The following is a 17,956-nucleotide window of genomic DNA, read 5'->3' on the forward strand; positions in this document are numbered from 1 at the left end:
GGAGCTCATCTCCACAAATGGACTTTTCAGGATCCTTGGGTGGCTCCGTAGTTTGAAACCAATTCTGGTTATCGCTTCTCGGCCTTTTGGCTAAGATCAAGTGTAGTATCTGTTCTTATCAGTTTAATATCTGATACGTCCCCTATCTGGGGACCATATATTAAATGGATTTTTAGAACAGGGAGATGGAAAAAGAGCTTGCTCTGTCCACTCCACGCATTGACCTGGTATTGCAGTATCTCCAGGACCGGTGCACCCCTTCTTTAATGCAGTTTCTAAAATCAGAAAGAATTGAATTCAATGTTTTTTGTTCATTTTGCTTGTTTGTCGGATTTTGGGATGGACTCTTTGGCTTTGCTTTTCTTCTCCTCATTGGATTTTTCATGTTCAAAGTTGCAGAAGCCAGATTACAAGCTCATTTTGGTTCAACTTCAGCAACTGTGCATTGCATTGCCATGTAATGTGATGCAATGCTATCTTTCTAGCTCTCCCTTTTTACTTCCTTTTGGATAAACAGACATATTAGGCAAGCATTTTGGAGCTTTCACCTAAATAACTACAGGTGGTGAGATAAGCTGCACAATATAATTGACCTTTCAGTATATTGTTGCACACACACCATCTATTTAGCAAATGCCCTTGTTATCAACAGCAGCCTTTTAAACTCACCTGAGCTAACAGGTATGTGCGCTGGTTACTCTGCTGCGCTTAAAATTTCTTTTTTGGTTTGCTACAATGCCTTTTCTGAAACGTTGTCTCCTTCTGCTGGAACACTGACTTCTTTCATTTAATGCCTGCAGACTATAAAAGAGAACCCAACCCAAAAAGTTTGGTTGATTAGTCTGTGGCATTCTGTTAAACTGTTGCTTATGGCGGTCTCTGTGAGCTTCTCAGCGACATTCAGCCAGCCAGGTATCCTGCCTGCAGTAGATGGAATGTGGCAATGGAACGCTGGCTGCGCGTGTCATAATAGGCTCTGAGCCTTTATATACCTGTGCACAGCAGCAGCCACCTTCAGTCTGCTGCTGGACAGCCAGCAGCAGCAGCAGCAGGAGAGGTATGTAATCAGGAGCCCTCCTGCTAAGGGTAGACAGCTGCTCGTTCCACCCCACCCCCCGCCTTAATTGGTTCTCCTCCCTTCCAACGGTGTTGAGGCGGGTGGGAACAGCAGGGGGTGAAGGTGCTGTGTTTAAAGAGGTGGAGTTATGCAGATCTAAAACGCGTGGATTGCAGCAGCAGCAAGCCGAAAAGTGCAGGCATGTAAGGGATCTAGAGGTTGACAACATGTCTTCTTAACGGGAGTCCAGGAGCTCATCTCCACAAATGGACTTTTCAGGATCCTTGGGTGGCTCCGTAGTTTGAAACCAATTCTGGTTATCGCTTCTCGGCCTTTTGGCTAAGATCAAGTGTAGTATCTGTTCTTATCAGTTTAATATCTGATACGTCCCCTATCTGGGGACCATATATTAAATGGATTTTTAGAACAGGGAGATGGAAAAAGAGCTTGCTCTGTCCACTCCACGCATTGACCTGGTATTGCAGTATCTCCAGGACCGGTGCACCCCTTCTTTAATGCAGTTTCTAAAATCAGAAAGAATTGAATTCAATGTTTTTTGTTCATTTTGCTTGTTTGTCGGATTTTGGGATGGACTCTTTGGCTTTGCTTTTCTTCTCCTCATTGGATTTTTCATGTTCAAAGTTGCAGAAGCCAGATTACAAGCTCATTTTGGTTCAACTTCAGCAACTGTGCATTGCATTGCCATGTAATGTGATGCAATGCTATCTTTCTAGCTCTCCCTTTTTACTTCCTTTTGGATAAACAGACATATTAGGCAAGCATTTTGGAGCTTTCACCTAAATAACTACAGGTGGTGAGATAAGCTGCACAATATAATTGACCTTTCAGTATATTGTTGCACACACACCATCTATTTAGCAAATGCCCTTGTTATCAACAGCAGCCTTTTAAACTCACCTGAGCTAACAGGTATGTGCGCTGGTTACTCTGCTGCGCTTAAAATTTCTTTTTTGGTTTGCTACAATGCCTTTTCTGAAACGTTGTCTCCTTCTGCTGGAACACTGACTTCTTTCATTTAATGCCTGCAGACTATAAAAGAGAACCCAACCCAAAAAGTTTGGTTGATTAGTCTGTGGCATTCTGTTAAACTGTTGCTTATGGCGGTCTCTGTGAGCTTCTCAGCGACATTCAGCCAGCCAGGTATCCTGCCTGCAGTAGATGGAATGTGGCAATGGAACGCTGGCTGCGCGTGTCATAATAGGCTCTGAGCCTTTATATACCTGTGCACAGCAGCAGCCACCTTCAGTCTGCTGCTGGACAGCCAGCAGCAGCAGCAGCAGGAGAGGTATGTAATCAGGAGCCCTCCTGCTAAGGGTAGACAGCTGCTCGTTCCACCCCACCCCCCGCCTTAATTGGTTCTCCTCCCTTCCAACGGTGTTGAGGCGGGTGGGAACAGCAGGGGGTGAAGGTGCTGTGTTTAAAGAGGTGGAGTTATGCAGATCTAAAACGCGTGGATTGCAGCAGCAGCAAGCCGAAAAGTGCAGGCATGTAAGGGATCTAGAGGTTGACAACATGTCTTCTTAACGGGAGTCCAGGAGCTCATCTCCACAAATGGACTTTTCAGGATCCTTGGGTGGCTCCGTAGTTTGAAACCAATTCTGGTTATCGCTTCTCGGCCTTTTGGCTAAGATCAAGTGTAGTATCTGTTCTTATCAGTTTAATATCTGATACGTCCCCTATCTGGGGACCATATATTAAATGGATTTTTAGAACAGGGAGATGGAAAAAGAGCTTGCTCTGTCCACTCCACGCATTGACCTGGTATTGCAGTATCTCCAGGACCGGTGCACCCCTTCTTTAATGCAGTTTCTAAAATCAGAAAGAATTGAATTCAATGTTTTTTGTTCATTTTGCTTGTTTGTCGGATTTTGGGATGGACTCTTTGGCTTTGCTTTTCTTCTCCTCATTGGATTTTTCATGTTCAAAGTTGCAGAAGCCAGATTACAAGCTCATTTTGGTTCAACTTCAGCAACTGTGCATTGCATTGCCATGTAATGTGATGCAATGCTATCTTTCTAGCTCTCCCTTTTTACTTCCTTTTGGATAAACAGACATATTAGGCAAGCATTTTGGAGCTTTCACCTAAATAACTACAGGTGGTGAGATAAGCTGCACAATATAATTGACCTTTCAGTATATTGTTGCACACACACCATCTATTTAGCAAATGCCCTTGTTATCAACAGCAGCCTTTTAAACTCACCTGAGCTAACAGGTATGTGCGCTGGTTACTCTGCTGCGCTTAAAATTTCTTTTTTGGTTTGCTACAATGCCTTTTCTGAAACGTTGTCTCCTTCTGCTGGAACACTGACTTCTTTCATTTAATGCCTGCAGACTATAAAAGAGAACCCAACCCAAAAAGTTTGGTTGATTAGTCTGTGGCATTCTGTTAAACTGTTGCTTATGGCGGTCTCTGTGAGCTTCTCAGCGACATTCAGCCAGCCAGGTATCCTGCCTGCAGTAGATGGAATGTGGCAATGGAACGCTGGCTGCGCGTGTCATAATAGGCTCTGAGCCTTTATATACCTGTGCACAGCAGCAGCCACCTTCAGTCTGCTGCTGGACAGCCAGCAGCAGCAGCAGCAGGAGAGGTATGTAATCAGGAGCCCTCCTGCTAAGGGTAGACAGCTGCTCGTTCCACCCCACCCCCCGCCTTAATTGGTTCTCCTCCCTTCCAACGGTGTTGAGGCGGGTGGGAACAGCAGGGGGTGAAGGTGCTGTGTTTAAAGAGGTGGAGTTATGCAGATCTAAAACGCGTGGATTGCAGCAGCAGCAAGCCGAAAAGTGCAGGCATGTAAGGGATCTAGAGGTTGACAACATGTCTTCTTAACGGGAGTCCAGGAGCTCATCTCCACAAATGGACTTTTCAGGATCCTTGGGTGGCTCCGTAGTTTGAAACCAATTCTGGTTATCGCTTCTCGGCCTTTTGGCTAAGATCAAGTGTAGTATCTGTTCTTATCAGTTTAATATCTGATACGTCCCCTATCTGGGGACCATATATTAAATGGATTTTTAGAACAGGGAGATGGAAAAAGAGCTTGCTCTGTCCACTCCACGCATTGACCTGGTATTGCAGTATCTCCAGGACCGGTGCACCCCTTCTTTAATGCAGTTTCTAAAATCAGAAAGAATTGAATTCAATGTTTTTTGTTCATTTTGCTTGTTTGTCGGATTTTGGGATGGACTCTTTGGCTTTGCTTTTCTTCTCCTCATTGGATTTTTCATGTTCAAAGTTGCAGAAGCCAGATTACAAGCTCATTTTGGTTCAACTTCAGCAACTGTGCATTGCATTGCCATGTAATGTGATGCAATGCTATCTTTCTAGCTCTCCCTTTTTACTTCCTTCTGGATAAACAGACATATTAGGCAAGCATTTTGGAGCTTTCACCTAAATAACTACAGGTGGTGAGATAAGCTGCACAATATAATTGACCTTTCAGTATATTGTTGCACACACACCATCTATTTAGCAAATGCCCTTGTTATCAACAGCAGCCTTTTAAACTCACCTGAGCTAACAGGTATGTGCGCTGGTTACTCTGCTGCGCTTAAAATTTCTTTTTTGGTTTGCTACAATGCCTTTTCTGAAACGTTGTCTCCTTCTACTGGAACACTGACTTCTTTCATTTAATGCCTGCAGACTATAAAAGAGAACCCAACCCAAAAAGTTTGGTTGATTAGTCTGTGGCATTCTGTTAAACTGTTGCTTATGGCGGTCTCTGTGAGCTTCTCAGCGACATTCAGCCAGCCAGGTATCCTGCCTGCAGTAGATGGAATGTGGCAATGGAACGCTGGCTGCGCGTGTCATAATAGGCTCTGAGCCTTTATATACCTGTGCACAGCAGCAGCCACCTTCAGTCTGCTGCTGGACAGCCAGCAGCAGCAGCAGGAGAGGTATGTAATCAGGAGCCCTCCTGCTAAGGGTAGACAGCTGCTCGTTCCACCCCACCCCCTGCCTTAATTGGTTCTCCTCCCTTCCAACGGTGTTGAGGCGGGTGGGAACAGCAGGGGGTGAAGGTGCTGTGTTTAAAGAGGTGGAGTTATGCAGATCTAAAACGCGTGGATTGCAGCAGCAGCAGCAAGCCGAAAAGTGCAGGCATGTAAGGGATCTAGAGGTTGACAACATGTCTTCTTAACGGGAGTCCAGGAGCTCATCTCCACAAATGGACTTTTCAGGATCCTTGGGTGGCTCCGTAGTTTGAAACCAATTCTGGTTATCGCTTCTCGGCCTTTTGGCTAAGATCAAGTGTAGTATCTGTTCTTATCAGTTTAATATCTGATACGTCCCCTATCTGGGGACCATAAATTAAATGGATTTTTAGAACAGGGAGATGGAAAAAGAGCTTGCTCTGTCCACTCCACGCATTGACCTGGTATTGTAGTATCTCCAGGACCGGTGCACCCCTTCTTTAATGCAGTTTCTAAAATCAGAAAGAATTGAATTCAATGTTTTTTGTTCATTTTGCTTGTTTGTCGGATTTTGGGATGGACTCTTTGGCTTTGCTTTTCTTCTCCTCATTGGATTTTTCATGTTCAAAGTTGCAGAAGCCAGATTACAAGCTCATTTTGGTTCAACTTCAGCAACTGTGCGTTGCATTGCCATGTAATGTGATGCAATGCTATCTTTCTAGCTCTACCTTTTTACTTCCTTTTGGATAAACAGACATATTAGGCAAGCATTTTGGAGCTTTCACCTAAATAACTACAGGTGGTGAGATAAGCTGCACAATATAATTGACCTTTCAGTATATTGTTGCACACACACCATCTATTTAGCAAATGCCCTTGTTATCAACAGCAGCCTTTTAAACTCACCTGAGCTAACAGGTATGTGCGCTGGTTACTCTGCTGCGCTTAAAATTTCTTTTTTGGTTTGCTACAATGCCTTTTCTGAAACGTTGTCTCCTTCTGCTGGAACACTGACTTCTTTCATTTAATGCCTGCAGACTATAAAAGAGAACCCAACCCAAAAAGTTTGGTTGATTAGTCTGTGGCATTCTGTTAAACTGTTGCTTATGGCGGTCTCTGTGAGCTTCTCAGCGACATTCAGCCATCCAGGTATCCTGCCTGCAGTAGATGGAATGTGGCAATGGAACGCTGGCTGCGCGTGTCATAATAGGCTCTGAGCCTTTATATACCTGTGCACAGCAGCAGCCACCTTCAGTCTGCTGCTGGACAGCCAGCAGCAGCAGCAGCAGGAGAGGTATGTAATCAGGAGCCCTCCTGCTAAGGGTAGACAGCTGCTCGTTCCACCCCACCCCCCGCCTTAATTGGTTCTCCTCCCTTCCAACGGTGTTGAGGCGGGTGGGAACAGCAGGGGGTGAAGGTGCTGTGTTTAAAGAGGTGGAGTTATGCAGATCTAAAACGCGTGGATTGCAGCAGCAGCAAGCCGAAAAGTGCAGGCATGTAAGGGATCTAGAGGTTGACAACATGTCTTCTTAACGGGAGTCCAGGAGCTCATCTCCACAAATGGACTTTTCAGGATCCTTGGGTGGCTCCGTAGTTTGAAACCAATTCTGGTTATCGCTTCTCGGCCTTTTGGCTAAGATCAAGTGTAGTATCTGTTCTTATCAGTTTAATATCTGATACGTCCCCTATCTGGGGACCATATATTAAATGGATTTTTAGAACAGGGAGATGGAAAAAGAGCTTGCTCTGTCCACTCCACGCATTGACCTGGTATTGCAGTATCTCCAGGACCGGTGCACCCCTTCTTTAATGCAGTTTCTAAAATCAGAAAGAATTGAATTCAATGTTTTTTGTTCATTTTGCTTGTTTGTCGGATTTTGGGATGGACTCTTTGGCTTTGCTTTTCTTCTCCTCATTGGATTTTTCATGTTCAAAGTTGCAGAAGCCAGATTACAAGCTCATTTTGGTTCAACTTCAGCAACTGTGCATTGCATTGCCATGTAATGTGATGCAATGCTATCTTTCTAGCTCTCCCTTTTTACTTCCTTTTGGATAAACAGACATATTAGGCAAGCATTTTGGAGCTTTCACCTAAATAACTACAGGTGGTGAGATAAGCTGCACAATATAATTGACCTTTCAGTATATTGTTGCACACACACCATCTATTTAGCAAATGCCCTTGTTATCAACAGCAGCCTTTTAAACTCACCTGAGCTAACAGGTATGTGCGCTGGTTACTCTGCTGCGCTTAAAATTTCTTTTTTGGTTTGCTACAATGCCTTTTCTGAAACGTTGTCTCCTTCTGCTGGAACACTGACTTCTTTCATTTAATGCCTGCAGACTATAAAAGAGAACCATACCCAAAAAGTTTGGTTGATTAGTCTGTGGCATTCTGTTAAACTGTTGCTTATGGCGGTCTCTGTGAGCTTCTCAGCGACATTCAGCCAGCCAGGTATCCTGCCTGCAGTAGATGGAATGTGGCAATGGAACGCTGGCTGCGCGTGTCATAATAGGCTCTGAGCCTTTATATACCTGTGCACAGCAGCAGCCACCTTCAGTCTGCTGCTGGACAGCCAGCAGCAGCAGCAGCAGGAGAGGTATGTAATCAGGAGCCCTCCTGCTAAGGGTAGACAGCTGCTCGTTCCACCCCACCCCCCGCCTTAATTGGTTCTCCTCCCTTCCAACGGTGTTGAGGCGGGTGGGAACAGCAGGGGGTGAAGGTGCTGTGTTTAAAGAGGTGGAGTTATGCAGATCTAAAACGCGTGGATTGCAGCAGCAGCAAGCCGAAAAGTGCAGGCATGTAAGGGATCTAGAGGTTGACAACATGTCTTCTTAACGGGAGTCCAGGAGCTCATCTCCACAAATGGACTTTTCAGGATCCTTGGGTGGCTCCGTAGTTTGAAACCAATTCTGGTTATCGCTTCTCGGCCTTTTGGCTAAGATCAAGTGTAGTATCTGTTCTTATCAGTTTAATATCTGATACGTCCCCTATCTGGGGACCATATATTAAATGGATTTTTAGAACAGGGAGATGGAAAAAGAGCTTGCTCTGTCCACTCCACGCATTGACCTGGTATTGCAGTATCTCCAGGACCGGTGCACCCCTTCTTTAATGCAGTTTCTAAAATCAGAAAGAATTGAATTCAATGTTTTTTGTTCATTTTGCTTGTTTGTCGGATTTTGGGATGGACTCTTTGGCTTTGCTTTTCTTCTCCTCATTGGATTTTTCATGTTCAAAGTTGCAGAAGCCAGATTACAAGCTCATTTTGGTTCAACTTCAGCAACTGTGCATTGCATTGCCATGTAATGTGATGCAATGCTATCTTTCTAGCTCTCCCTTTTTACTTCCTTCTGGATAAACAGACATATTAGGCAAGCATTTTGGAGCTTTCACCTAAATAACTACAGGTGGTGAGATAAGCTGCACAATATAATTGACCTTTCAGTATATTGTTGCACACACACCATCTATTTAGCAAATGCCCTTGTTATCAACAGCAGCCTTTTAAACTCACCTGAGCTAACAGGTATGTGCGCTGGTTACTCTGCTGCGCTTAAAATTTCTTTTTTGGTTTGCTACAATGCCTTTTCTGAAACGTTGTCTCCTTCTGCTGGAACACTGACTTCTTTCATTTAATGCCTGCAGACTATAAAAGAGAACCCAACCCAAAAAGTTTGGTTGATTAGTCTGTGGCATTCTGTTAAACTGTTGCTTATGGCGGTCTCTGTGAGCTTCTCAGCGACATTCAGCCAGCCAGGTATCCTGCCTGCAGTAGATGGAATGTGGCAATGGAACGCTGGCTGCGCGTGTCATAATAGGCTCTGAGCCTTTATATACCTGTGCACAGCAGCAGCCACCTTCAGTCTGCTGCTGGACAGCCAGCAGCAGCAGCAGGAGAGGTATGTAATCAGGAGCCCTCCTGCTAAGGGTAGACAGCTGCTCGTTCCACCCCACCCCCTGCCTTAATTGGTTCTCCTCCCTTCCAACGGTGTTGAGGCGGGTGGGAACAGCAGGGGGTGAAGGTGCTGTGTTTAAAGAGGTGGAGTTATGCAGATCTAAAACGCGTGGATTGCAGCAGCAGCAAGCCGAAAAGTGCAGGCATGTAAGGGATCTAGAGGTTGACAACATGTCTTCTTAATGGGAGTCCAGGAGCTCATCTCCACAAATGGACTTTTCAGGATCCTTGGGTGGCTCCGTAGTTTGAAACCAATTCTGGTTATCGCTTCTCGGCCTTTTGGCTAAGATCAAGTGTAGTATCTGTTCTTATCAGTTTAATATCTGATACGTCCCCTATCTGGGGACCATAAATTAAATGGATTTTTAGAACAGGGAGATGGAAAAAGAGCTTGCTCTGTCCACTCCACGCATTGACCTGGTATTGTAGTATCTCCAGGACCGGTGCACCCCTTCTTTAATGCAGTTTCTAAAATCAGAAAGAATTGAATTCAATGTTTTTTGTTCATTTTGCTTGTTTGTCGGATTTTGGGATGGACTCTTTGGCTTTGCTTTTCTTCTCCTCATTGGATTTTTCATGTTCAAAGTTGCAGAAGCCAGATTACAAGCTCATTTTGGTTCAACTTCAGCAACTGTGCGTTGCATTGCCATGTAATGTGATGCAATGCTATCTTTCTAGCTCTACCTTTTTACTTCCTTTTGGATAAACAGACATATTAGGCAAGCATTTTGGAGCTTTCACCTAAATAACTACAGGTGGTGAGATAAGCTGCACAATATAATTGACCTTTCAGTATATTGTTGCACACACACCATCTATTTAGCAAATGCCCTTGTTATCAACAGCAGCCTTTTAAACTCACCTGAGCTAACAGGTATGTGCGCTGGTTACTCTGCTGCGCTTAAAATTTCTTTTTTGGTTTGCTACAATGCCTTTTCTGAAACGTTGTCTCCTTCTGCTGGAACACTGACTTCTTTCATTTAATGCCTGCAGACTATAAAAGAGAACCCAACCCAAAAAGTTTGGTTGATTAGTCTGTGGCATTCTGTTAAACTGTTGCTTATGGCGGTCTCTGTGAGCTTCTCAGCGACATTCAGCCAGCCAGGTATCCTGCCTGCAGTAGATGGAATGTGGCAATGGAACACTGGCTGCGCGTGTCATAATAGGCTCTGAGCCTTTATATACCTGTGCACAGCAGCAGCCACCTTCAGTCTGCTGCTGGACAGCCAGCAGCAGCAGCAGCAGGAGAGGTATGTAATCAGGAGCCCTCCTGCTAAGGGTAGACAGCTGCTCGTTCCACCCCACCCCCCGCCTTAATTGGTTCTCCTCCCTTCCAACGGTGTTGAGGCGGGTGGGAACAGCAGGGGGTGAAGGTGCTGTGTTTAAAGAGGTGGAGTTATGCAGATCTAAAACGCGTGGATTGCAGCAGCAGCAAGCCGAAAAGTGCAGGCATGTAAGGGATCTAGAGGTTGACAACATGTCTTCTTAACGGGAGTCCAGGAGCTCATCTCCACAAATGGACTTTTCAGGATCCTTGGGTGGCTCCGTAGTTTGAAACCAATTCTGGTTATCGCTTCTCGGCCTTTTGGCTAAGATCAAGTGTAGTATCTGTTCTTATCAGTTTAATATCTGATACGTCCCCTATCTGGGGACCATATATTAAATGGATTTTTAGAACAGGGAGATGGAAAAAGAGCTTGCTCTGTCCACTCCACGCATTGACCTGGTATTGCAGTATCTCCAGGACCGGTGCACCCCTTCTTTAATGCAGTTTCTAAAATCAGAAAGAATTGAATTCAATGTTTTTTGTTCATTTTGCTTGTTTGTCGGATTTTGGGATGGACTCTTTGGCTTTGCTTTTCTTCTCCTCATTGGATTTTTCATGTTCAAAGTTGCAGAAGCCAGATTACAAGCTCATTTTGGTTCAACTTCAGCAACTGTGCATTGCATTGCCATGTAATGTGATGCAATGCTATCTTTCTAGCTCTCCCTTTTTACTTCCTTTTGGATAAACAGACATATTAGGCAAGCATTTTGGAGCTTTCACCTAAATAACTACAGGTGGTGAGATAAGCTGCACAATATAATTGACCTTTCAGTATATTGTTGCACACACACCATCTATTTAGCAAATGCCCTTGTTATCAACAGCAGCCTTTTAAACTCACCTGAGCTAACAGGTATGTGCGCTGGTTACTCTGCTGCGCTTAAAATTTCTTTTTTGGTTTGCTACAATGCCTTTTCTGAAACGTTGTCTCCTTCTGCTGGAACACTGACTTCTTTCATTTAATGCCTGCAGACTATAAAAGAGAACCCAACCCAAAAAGTTTGGTTGATTAGTCTGTGGCATTCTGTTAAACTGTTGCTTATGGCGGTCTCTGTGAGCTTCTCAGCGACATTCAGCCAGCCAGGTATCCTGCCTGCAGTAGATGGAATGTGGCAATGGAACGCTGGCTGCGCGTGTCATAATAGGCTCTGAGCCTTTATATACCTGTGCACAGCAGCAGCCACCTTCAGTCTGCTGCTGGACAGCCAGCAGCAGCAGCAGCAGGAGAGGTATGTAATCAGGAGCCCTCCTGCTAAGGGTAGACAGCTGCTCGTTCCACCCCACCCCCCGCCTTAATTGGTTCTCCTCCCTTCCAACGGTGTTGAGGCGGGTGGGAACAGCAGGGGGTGAAGGTGCTGTGTTTAAAGAGGTGGAGTTATGCAGATCTAAAACGCGTGGATTGCAGCAGCAGCAAGCCGAAAAGTGCAGGCATGTAAGGGATCTAGAGGTTGACAACATGTCTTCTTAACGGGAGTCCAGGAGCTCATCTCCACAAATGGACTTTTCAGGATCCTTGGGTGGCTCCGTAGTTTGAAACCAATTCTGGTTATCGCTTCTCGGCCTTTTGGCTAAGATCAAGTGTAGTATCTGTTCTTATCAGTTTAATATCTGATACGTCCCCTATCTGGGGACCATATATTAAATGGATTTTTAGAACAGGGAGATGGAAAAAGAGCTTGCTCTGTCCACTCCACGCATTGACCTGGTATTGCAGTATCTCCAGGACCGGTGCACCCCTTCTTTAATGCAGTTTCTAAAATCAGAAAGAATTGAATTCAATGTTTTTTGTTCATTTTGCTTGTTTGTCGGATTTTGGGATGGACTCTTTGGCTTTGCTTTTCTTCTCCTCATTGGATTTTTCATGTTCAAAGTTGCAGAAGCCAGATTACAAGCTCATTTTGGTTCAACTTCAGCAACTGTGCATTGCATTGCCATGTAATGTGATGCAATGCTATCTTTCTAGCTCTCCCTTTTTACTTCCTTTTGGATAAACAGACATATTAGGCAAGCATTTTGGAGCTTTCACCTAAATAACTACAGGTGGTGAGATAAGCTGCACAATATAATTGACCTTTCAGTATATTGTTGCACACACACCATCTATTTAGCAAATGCCCTTGTTATCAACAGCAGCCTTTTAAACTCACCTGAGCTAACAGGTATGTGCGCTGGTTACTCTGCTGCGCTTAAAATTTCTTTTTTGGTTTGCTACAATGCCTTTTCTGAAACGTTGTCTCCTTCTGCTGGAACACTGACTTCTTTCATTTAATGCCTGCAGACTATAAAAGAGAACCATACCCAAAAAGTTTGGTTGATTAGTCTGTGGCATTCTGTTAAACTGTTGCTTATGGCGGTCTCTGTGAGCTTCTCAGCGACATTCAGCCAGCCAGGTATCCTGCCTGCAGTAGATGGAATGTGGCAATGGAACGCTGGCTGCGCGTGTCATAATAGGCTCTGAGCCTTTATATACCTGTGCACAGCAGCAGCCACCTTCAGTCTGCTGCTGGACAGCCAGCAGCAGCAGCAGCAGGAGAGGTATGTAATCAGGAGCCCTCCTGCTAAGGGTAGACAGCTGCTCGTTCCACCCCACCCCCCGCCTTAATTGGTTCTCCTCCCTTCCAACGGTGTTGAGGCGGGTGGGAACAGCAGGGGGTGAAGGTGCTGTGTTTAAAGAGGTGGAGTTATGCAGATCTAAAACGCGTGGATTGCAGCAGCAGCAAGCCGAAAAGTGCAGGCATGTAAGGGATCTAGAGGTTGACAACATGTCTTCTTAACGGGAGTCCAGGAGCTCATCTCCACAAATGGACTTTTCAGGATCCTTGGGTGGCTCCGTAGTTTGAAACCAATTCTGGTTATCGCTTCTCGGCCTTTTGGCTAAGATCAAGTGTAGTATCTGTTCTTATCAGTTTAATATCTGATACGTCCCCTATCTGGGGACCATATATTAAATGGATTTTTAGAACAGGGAGATGGAAAAAGAGCTTGCTCTGTCCACTCCACGCATTGACCTGGTATTGCAGTATCTCCAGGACCGGTGCACCCCTTCTTTAATGCAGTTTCTAAAATCAGAAAGAATTGAATTCAATGTTTTTTGTTCATTTTGCTTGTTTGTCGGATTTTGGGATGGACTCTTTGGCTTTGCTTTTCTTCTCCTCATTGGATTTTTCATGTTCAAAGTTGCAGAAGCCAGATTACAAGCTCATTTTGGTTCAACTTCAGCAACTGTGCATTGCATTGCCATGTAATGTGATGCAATGCTATCTTTCTAGCTCTCCCTTTTTACTTCCTTCTGGATAAACAGACATATTAGGCAAGCATTTTGGAGCTTTCACCTAAATAACTACAGGTGGTGAGATAAGCTGCACAATATAATTGACCTTTCAGTATATTGTTGCACACACACCATCTATTTAGCAAATGCCCTTGTTATCAACAGCAGCCTTTTAAACTCACCTGAGCTAACAGGTATGTGCGCTGGTTACTCTGCTGCGCTTAAAATTTCTTTTTTGGTTTGCTACAATGCCTTTTCTGAAACGTTGTCTCCTTCTGCTGGAACACTGACTTCTTTCATTTAATGCCTGCAGACTATAAAAGAGAACCCAACCCAAAAAGTTTGGTTGATTAGTCTGTGGCATTCTGTTAAACTGTTGCTTATGGCGGTCTCTGTGAGCTTCTCAGCGACATTCAGCCAGCCAGGTATCCTGCCTGCAGTAGATGGAATGTGGCAATGGAACGCTGGCTGCGCGTGTCATAATAGGCTCTGAGCCTTTATATACCTGTGCACAGCAGCAGCCACCTTCAGTCTGCTGCTGGACAGCCAGCAGCAGCAGCAGGAGAGGTATGTAATCAGGAGCCCTCCTGCTAAGGGTAGACAGCTGCTCGTTCCACCCCACCCCCTGCCTTAATTGGTTCTCCTCCCTTCCAACGGTGTTGAGGCGGGTGGGAACAGCAGGGGGTGAAGGTGCTGTGTTTAAAGAGGTGGAGTTATGCAGATCTAAAACGCGTGGATTGCAGCAGCAGCAAGCCGAAAAGTGCAGGCATGTAAGGGATCTAGAGGTTGACAACATGTCTTCTTAATGGGAGTCCAGGAGCTCATCTCCACAAATGGACTTTTCAGGATCCTTGGGTGGCTCCGTAGTTTGAAACCAATTCTGGTTATCGCTTCTCGGCCTTTTGGCTAAGATCAAGTGTAGTATCTGTTCTTATCAGTTTAATATCTGATACGTCCCCTATCTGGGGACCATAAATTAAATGGATTTTTAGAACAGGGAGATGGAAAAAGAGCTTGCTCTGTCCACTCCACGCATTGACCTGGTATTGTAGTATCTCCAGGACCGGTGCACCCCTTCTTTAATGCAGTTTCTAAAATCAGAAAGAATTGAATTCAATGTTTTTTGTTCATTTTGCTTGTTTGTCGGATTTTGGGATGGACTCTTTGGCTTTGCTTTTCTTCTCCTCATTGGATTTTTCATGTTCAAAGTTGCAGAAGCCAGATTACAAGCTCATTTTGGTTCAACTTCAGCAACTGTGCGTTGCATTGCCATGTAATGTGATGCAATGCTATCTTTCTAGCTCTACCTTTTTACTTCCTTTTGGATAAACAGACATATTAGGCAAGCATTTTGGAGCTTTCACCTAAATAACTACAGGTGGTGAGATAAGCTGCACAATATAATTGACCTTTCAGTATATTGTTGCACACACACCATCTATTTAGCAAATGCCCTTGTTATCAACAGCAGCCTTTTAAACTCACCTGAGCTAACAGGTATGTGCGCTGGTTACTCTGCTGCGCTTAAAATTTCTTTTTTGGTTTGCTACAATGCCTTTTCTGAAACGTTGTCTCCTTCTGCTGGAACACTGACTTCTTTCATTTAATGCCTGCAGACTATAAAAGAGAACCCAACCCAAAAAGTTTGGTTGATTAGTCTGTGGCATTCTGTTAAACTGTTGCTTATGGCGGTCTCTGTGAGCTTCTCAGCGACATTCAGCCAGCCAGGTATCCTGCCTGCAGTAGATGGAATGTGGCAATGGAACACTGGCTGCGCGTGTCATAATAGGCTCTGAGCCTTTATATACCTGTGCACAGCAGCAGCCACCTTCAGTCTGCTGCTGGACAGCCAGCAGCAGCAGCAGCAGGAGAGGTATGTAATCAGGAGCCCTCCTGCTAAGGGTAGACAGCTGCTCGTTCCACCCCACCCCCCGCCTTAATTGGTTCTCCTCCCTTCCAACGGTGTTGAGGCGGGTGGGAACAGCAGGGGGTGAAGGTGCTGTGTTTAAAGAGGTGGAGTTATGCAGATCTAAAACGCGTGGATTGCAGCAGCAGCAAGCCGAAAAGTGCAGGCATGTAAGGGATCTAGAGGTTGACAACATGTCTTCTTAACGGGAGTCCAGGAGCTCATCTCCACAAATGGACTTTTCAGGATCCTTGGGTGGCTCCGTAGTTTGAAACCAATTCTGGTTATCGCTTCTCGGCCTTTTGGCTAAGATCAAGTGTAGTATCTGTTCTTATCAGTTTAATATCTGATACGTCCCCTATCTGGGGACCATATATTAAATGGATTTTTAGAACAGGGAGATGGAAAAAGAGCTTGCTCTGTCCACTCCACGCATTGACCTGGTATTGCAGTATCTCCAGGACCGGTGCACCCCTTCTTTAATGCAGTTTCTAAAATCAGAAAGAATTGAATTCAATGTTTTTTGTTCATTTTGCTTGTTTGTCGGATTTTGGGATGGACTCTTTGGCTTTGCTTTTCTTCTCCTCATTGGATTTTTCATGTTCAAAGTTGCAGAAGCCAGATTACAAGCTCATTTTGGTTCAACTTCAGCAACTGTGCATTGCATTGCCATGTAATGTGATGCAATGCTATCTTTCTAGCTCTCCCTTTTTACTTCCTTTTGGATAAACAGACATATTAGGCAAGCATTTTGGAGCTTTCACCTAAATAACTACAGGTGGTGAGATAAGCTGCACAATATAATTGACCTTTCAGTATATTGTTGCACACACACCATCTATTTAGCAAATGCCCTTGTTATCAACAGCAGCCTTTTAAACTCACCTGAGCTAACAGGTATGTGCGCTGGTTACTCTGCTGCGCTTAAAATTTCTTTTTTGGTTTGCTACAATGCCTTTTCTGAAACGTTGTCTCCTTCTGCTGGAACACTGACTTCTTTCATTTAATGCCTGCAGACTATAAAAGAGAACCCAACCCAAAAAGTTTGGTTGATTAGTCTGTGGCATTCTGTTAAACTGTTGCTTATGGCGGTCTCTGTGAGCTTCTCAGCGACATTCAGCCAGCCAGGTATCCTGCCTGCAGTAGATGGAATGTGGCAATGGAACGCTGGCTGCGCGTGTCATAATAGGCTCTGAGCCTTTATATACCTGTGCACAGCAGCAGCCACCTTCAGTCTGCTGCTGGACAGCCAGCAGCAGCAGCAGCAGGAGAGGTATGTAATCAGGAGCCCTCCTGCTAAGGGTAGACAGCTGCTCGTTCCACCCCACCCCCCGCCTTAATTGGTTCTCCTCCCTTCCAACGGTGTTGAGGCGGGTGGGAACAGCAGGGGGTGAAGGTGCTGTGTTTAAAGAGGTGGAGTTATGCAGATCTAAAACGCGTGGATTGCAGCAGCAGCAAGCCGAAAAGTGCAGGCATGTAAGGGATCTAGAGGTTGACAACATGTCTTCTTAACGGGAGTCCAGGAGCTCATCTCCACAAATGGACTTTTCAGGATCCTTGGGTGGCTCCGTAGTTTGAAACCAATTCTGGTTATCGCTCTCGGCCTTTTGGCTTCGATCTTACAGCTTGTCTGTTTGGTTGTTGTCTATCTGGGTGCTTCCGGTACCCTCTCTCTCGGCCTGGGGGGATCGTTCCTCTTCGGAGGGACTTCACCCCCCTGCTGCTATAGGGAGAGAGGCTTAGTCCGGGAGCAACGGGAAGTGATCCCCTAAAAAGGCATATGCCTTTTTTTTCTTTCCGTAGTTGGCGTACTTTTTTTGGAAGAGATGCCGGCTGTGCTGTCATATGCATCGGGTGAACCCCGGATGAGAAATACAGTGCGAATTGACGTTTTGGAGAAGTTTCGCTGTGAGAAAAACATCCAGTATGTTTGCAACATCATCCTTCTTGGACTTCTGGGATTTAGTAGAGAGGACATCTTCTGCTTCCAGGACAACGAATCGAAAGGTACCTACACCATCACTTTTAGGAGTCAAGGGTGCTGCCAACAACTGGTCCAGAAAGTGAACGAAAATAGCCACATGGACGAAATGGAAGGTTTGATTTTTTCCTTATTATTTGTTTATGAAGAAGTCCAGATTGTGGTTCACTTCCCTAACCCTTTTGTGGAAGTGCTGGATATTTTGACTTTCTTGCGTCGCTATTGCGATGACGTGTCCTTTTTAGGAAAAATTAAAAATGCAGTTAATTTTTGGTGTGGGAAGCGGAGGTTCCTGGCACGATTAAAGAAGGATCCAACGGGAGTCGGAGGAACACAGCACCCTCCCTCCACCTTCACAATCGGGAAGAGCCGAGGATACCTCTTCTATCAAGGTATGCCCTTGTATTGTAGGAATTGTGGCACAATGGGGCATACCCAAGACGCTTGGCAGGAGAGGAGGGCTGCCCGTTGTAATAATTGCAGCCAGTATGGACACTTGACGAAAGACTGTCCTCACAAGAAACA

The 17,956-nt window shown here is 45.0% G+C and overlaps 13 non-coding genes across 13 annotated transcripts; all 13 read left to right on the forward strand.

Annotated features, from left to right (window-relative positions):
• Positions 1 to 70: 70 nt before the first annotated feature.
• Positions 71 to 261, forward strand: LOC141200199 (U2 spliceosomal RNA). The gene has a single exon (XR_012271926.1). It is a non-coding gene; the product is annotated as a U2 spliceosomal RNA (small nuclear RNA).
• Positions 262 to 1,376: 1,115 nt separating this feature from the next.
• Positions 1,377 to 1,567, forward strand: LOC141200200 (U2 spliceosomal RNA). The gene has a single exon (XR_012271927.1). It is a non-coding gene; the product is annotated as a U2 spliceosomal RNA (small nuclear RNA).
• Positions 1,568 to 2,682: 1,115 nt separating this feature from the next.
• LOC141200201 (U2 spliceosomal RNA) lies at positions 2,683 to 2,873 on the forward strand. Its single transcript, XR_012271928.1, has one exon. It is a non-coding gene; the product is annotated as a U2 spliceosomal RNA (small nuclear RNA).
• Positions 2,874 to 3,988: 1,115 nt separating this feature from the next.
• On the forward strand, positions 3,989 to 4,179 carry LOC141200202 (U2 spliceosomal RNA). The gene has a single exon (XR_012271929.1). It is a non-coding gene; the product is annotated as a U2 spliceosomal RNA (small nuclear RNA).
• Positions 4,180 to 5,294: 1,115 nt separating this feature from the next.
• Positions 5,295 to 5,485, forward strand: LOC141200518 (U2 spliceosomal RNA). The gene has a single exon (XR_012272237.1). It is a non-coding gene; the product is annotated as a U2 spliceosomal RNA (small nuclear RNA).
• A 1,115-nt stretch (positions 5,486 to 6,600) lies between these two features.
• LOC141200204 (U2 spliceosomal RNA) lies at positions 6,601 to 6,791 on the forward strand. The gene has a single exon (XR_012271931.1). It is a non-coding gene; the product is annotated as a U2 spliceosomal RNA (small nuclear RNA).
• Positions 6,792 to 7,906: 1,115 nt separating this feature from the next.
• On the forward strand, positions 7,907 to 8,097 carry LOC141200205 (U2 spliceosomal RNA). The gene has a single exon (XR_012271932.1). It is a non-coding gene; the product is annotated as a U2 spliceosomal RNA (small nuclear RNA).
• Positions 8,098 to 9,209: 1,112 nt separating this feature from the next.
• LOC141200519 (U2 spliceosomal RNA) lies at positions 9,210 to 9,400 on the forward strand. Its single transcript, XR_012272238.1, has one exon. It is a non-coding gene; the product is annotated as a U2 spliceosomal RNA (small nuclear RNA).
• A 1,115-nt stretch (positions 9,401 to 10,515) lies between these two features.
• LOC141200206 (U2 spliceosomal RNA) lies at positions 10,516 to 10,706 on the forward strand. Its single transcript, XR_012271933.1, has one exon. It is a non-coding gene; the product is annotated as a U2 spliceosomal RNA (small nuclear RNA).
• A 1,115-nt stretch (positions 10,707 to 11,821) lies between these two features.
• On the forward strand, positions 11,822 to 12,012 carry LOC141200207 (U2 spliceosomal RNA). The gene has a single exon (XR_012271934.1). It is a non-coding gene; the product is annotated as a U2 spliceosomal RNA (small nuclear RNA).
• Positions 12,013 to 13,127: 1,115 nt separating this feature from the next.
• LOC141200208 (U2 spliceosomal RNA) lies at positions 13,128 to 13,318 on the forward strand. The gene has a single exon (XR_012271935.1). It is a non-coding gene; the product is annotated as a U2 spliceosomal RNA (small nuclear RNA).
• A 1,112-nt stretch (positions 13,319 to 14,430) lies between these two features.
• LOC141200520 (U2 spliceosomal RNA) lies at positions 14,431 to 14,621 on the forward strand. The gene has a single exon (XR_012272239.1). It is a non-coding gene; the product is annotated as a U2 spliceosomal RNA (small nuclear RNA).
• A 1,115-nt stretch (positions 14,622 to 15,736) lies between these two features.
• Positions 15,737 to 15,927, forward strand: LOC141200209 (U2 spliceosomal RNA). Its single transcript, XR_012271936.1, has one exon. It is a non-coding gene; the product is annotated as a U2 spliceosomal RNA (small nuclear RNA).
• Positions 15,928 to 17,956: the final 2,029 nt, after the last annotated feature.

Source organism: Phyllobates terribilis, unplaced genomic scaffold (genome assembly GCF_046119375.1).
Source record: "Phyllobates terribilis strain yellow unplaced genomic scaffold, ASM4611937v1 Scaffold_108__1_contigs__length_5656254, whole genome shotgun sequence".
In the NCBI taxonomy this organism is placed as follows: Eukaryota; Metazoa; Chordata; class Amphibia; order Anura; family Dendrobatidae; genus Phyllobates; species Phyllobates terribilis.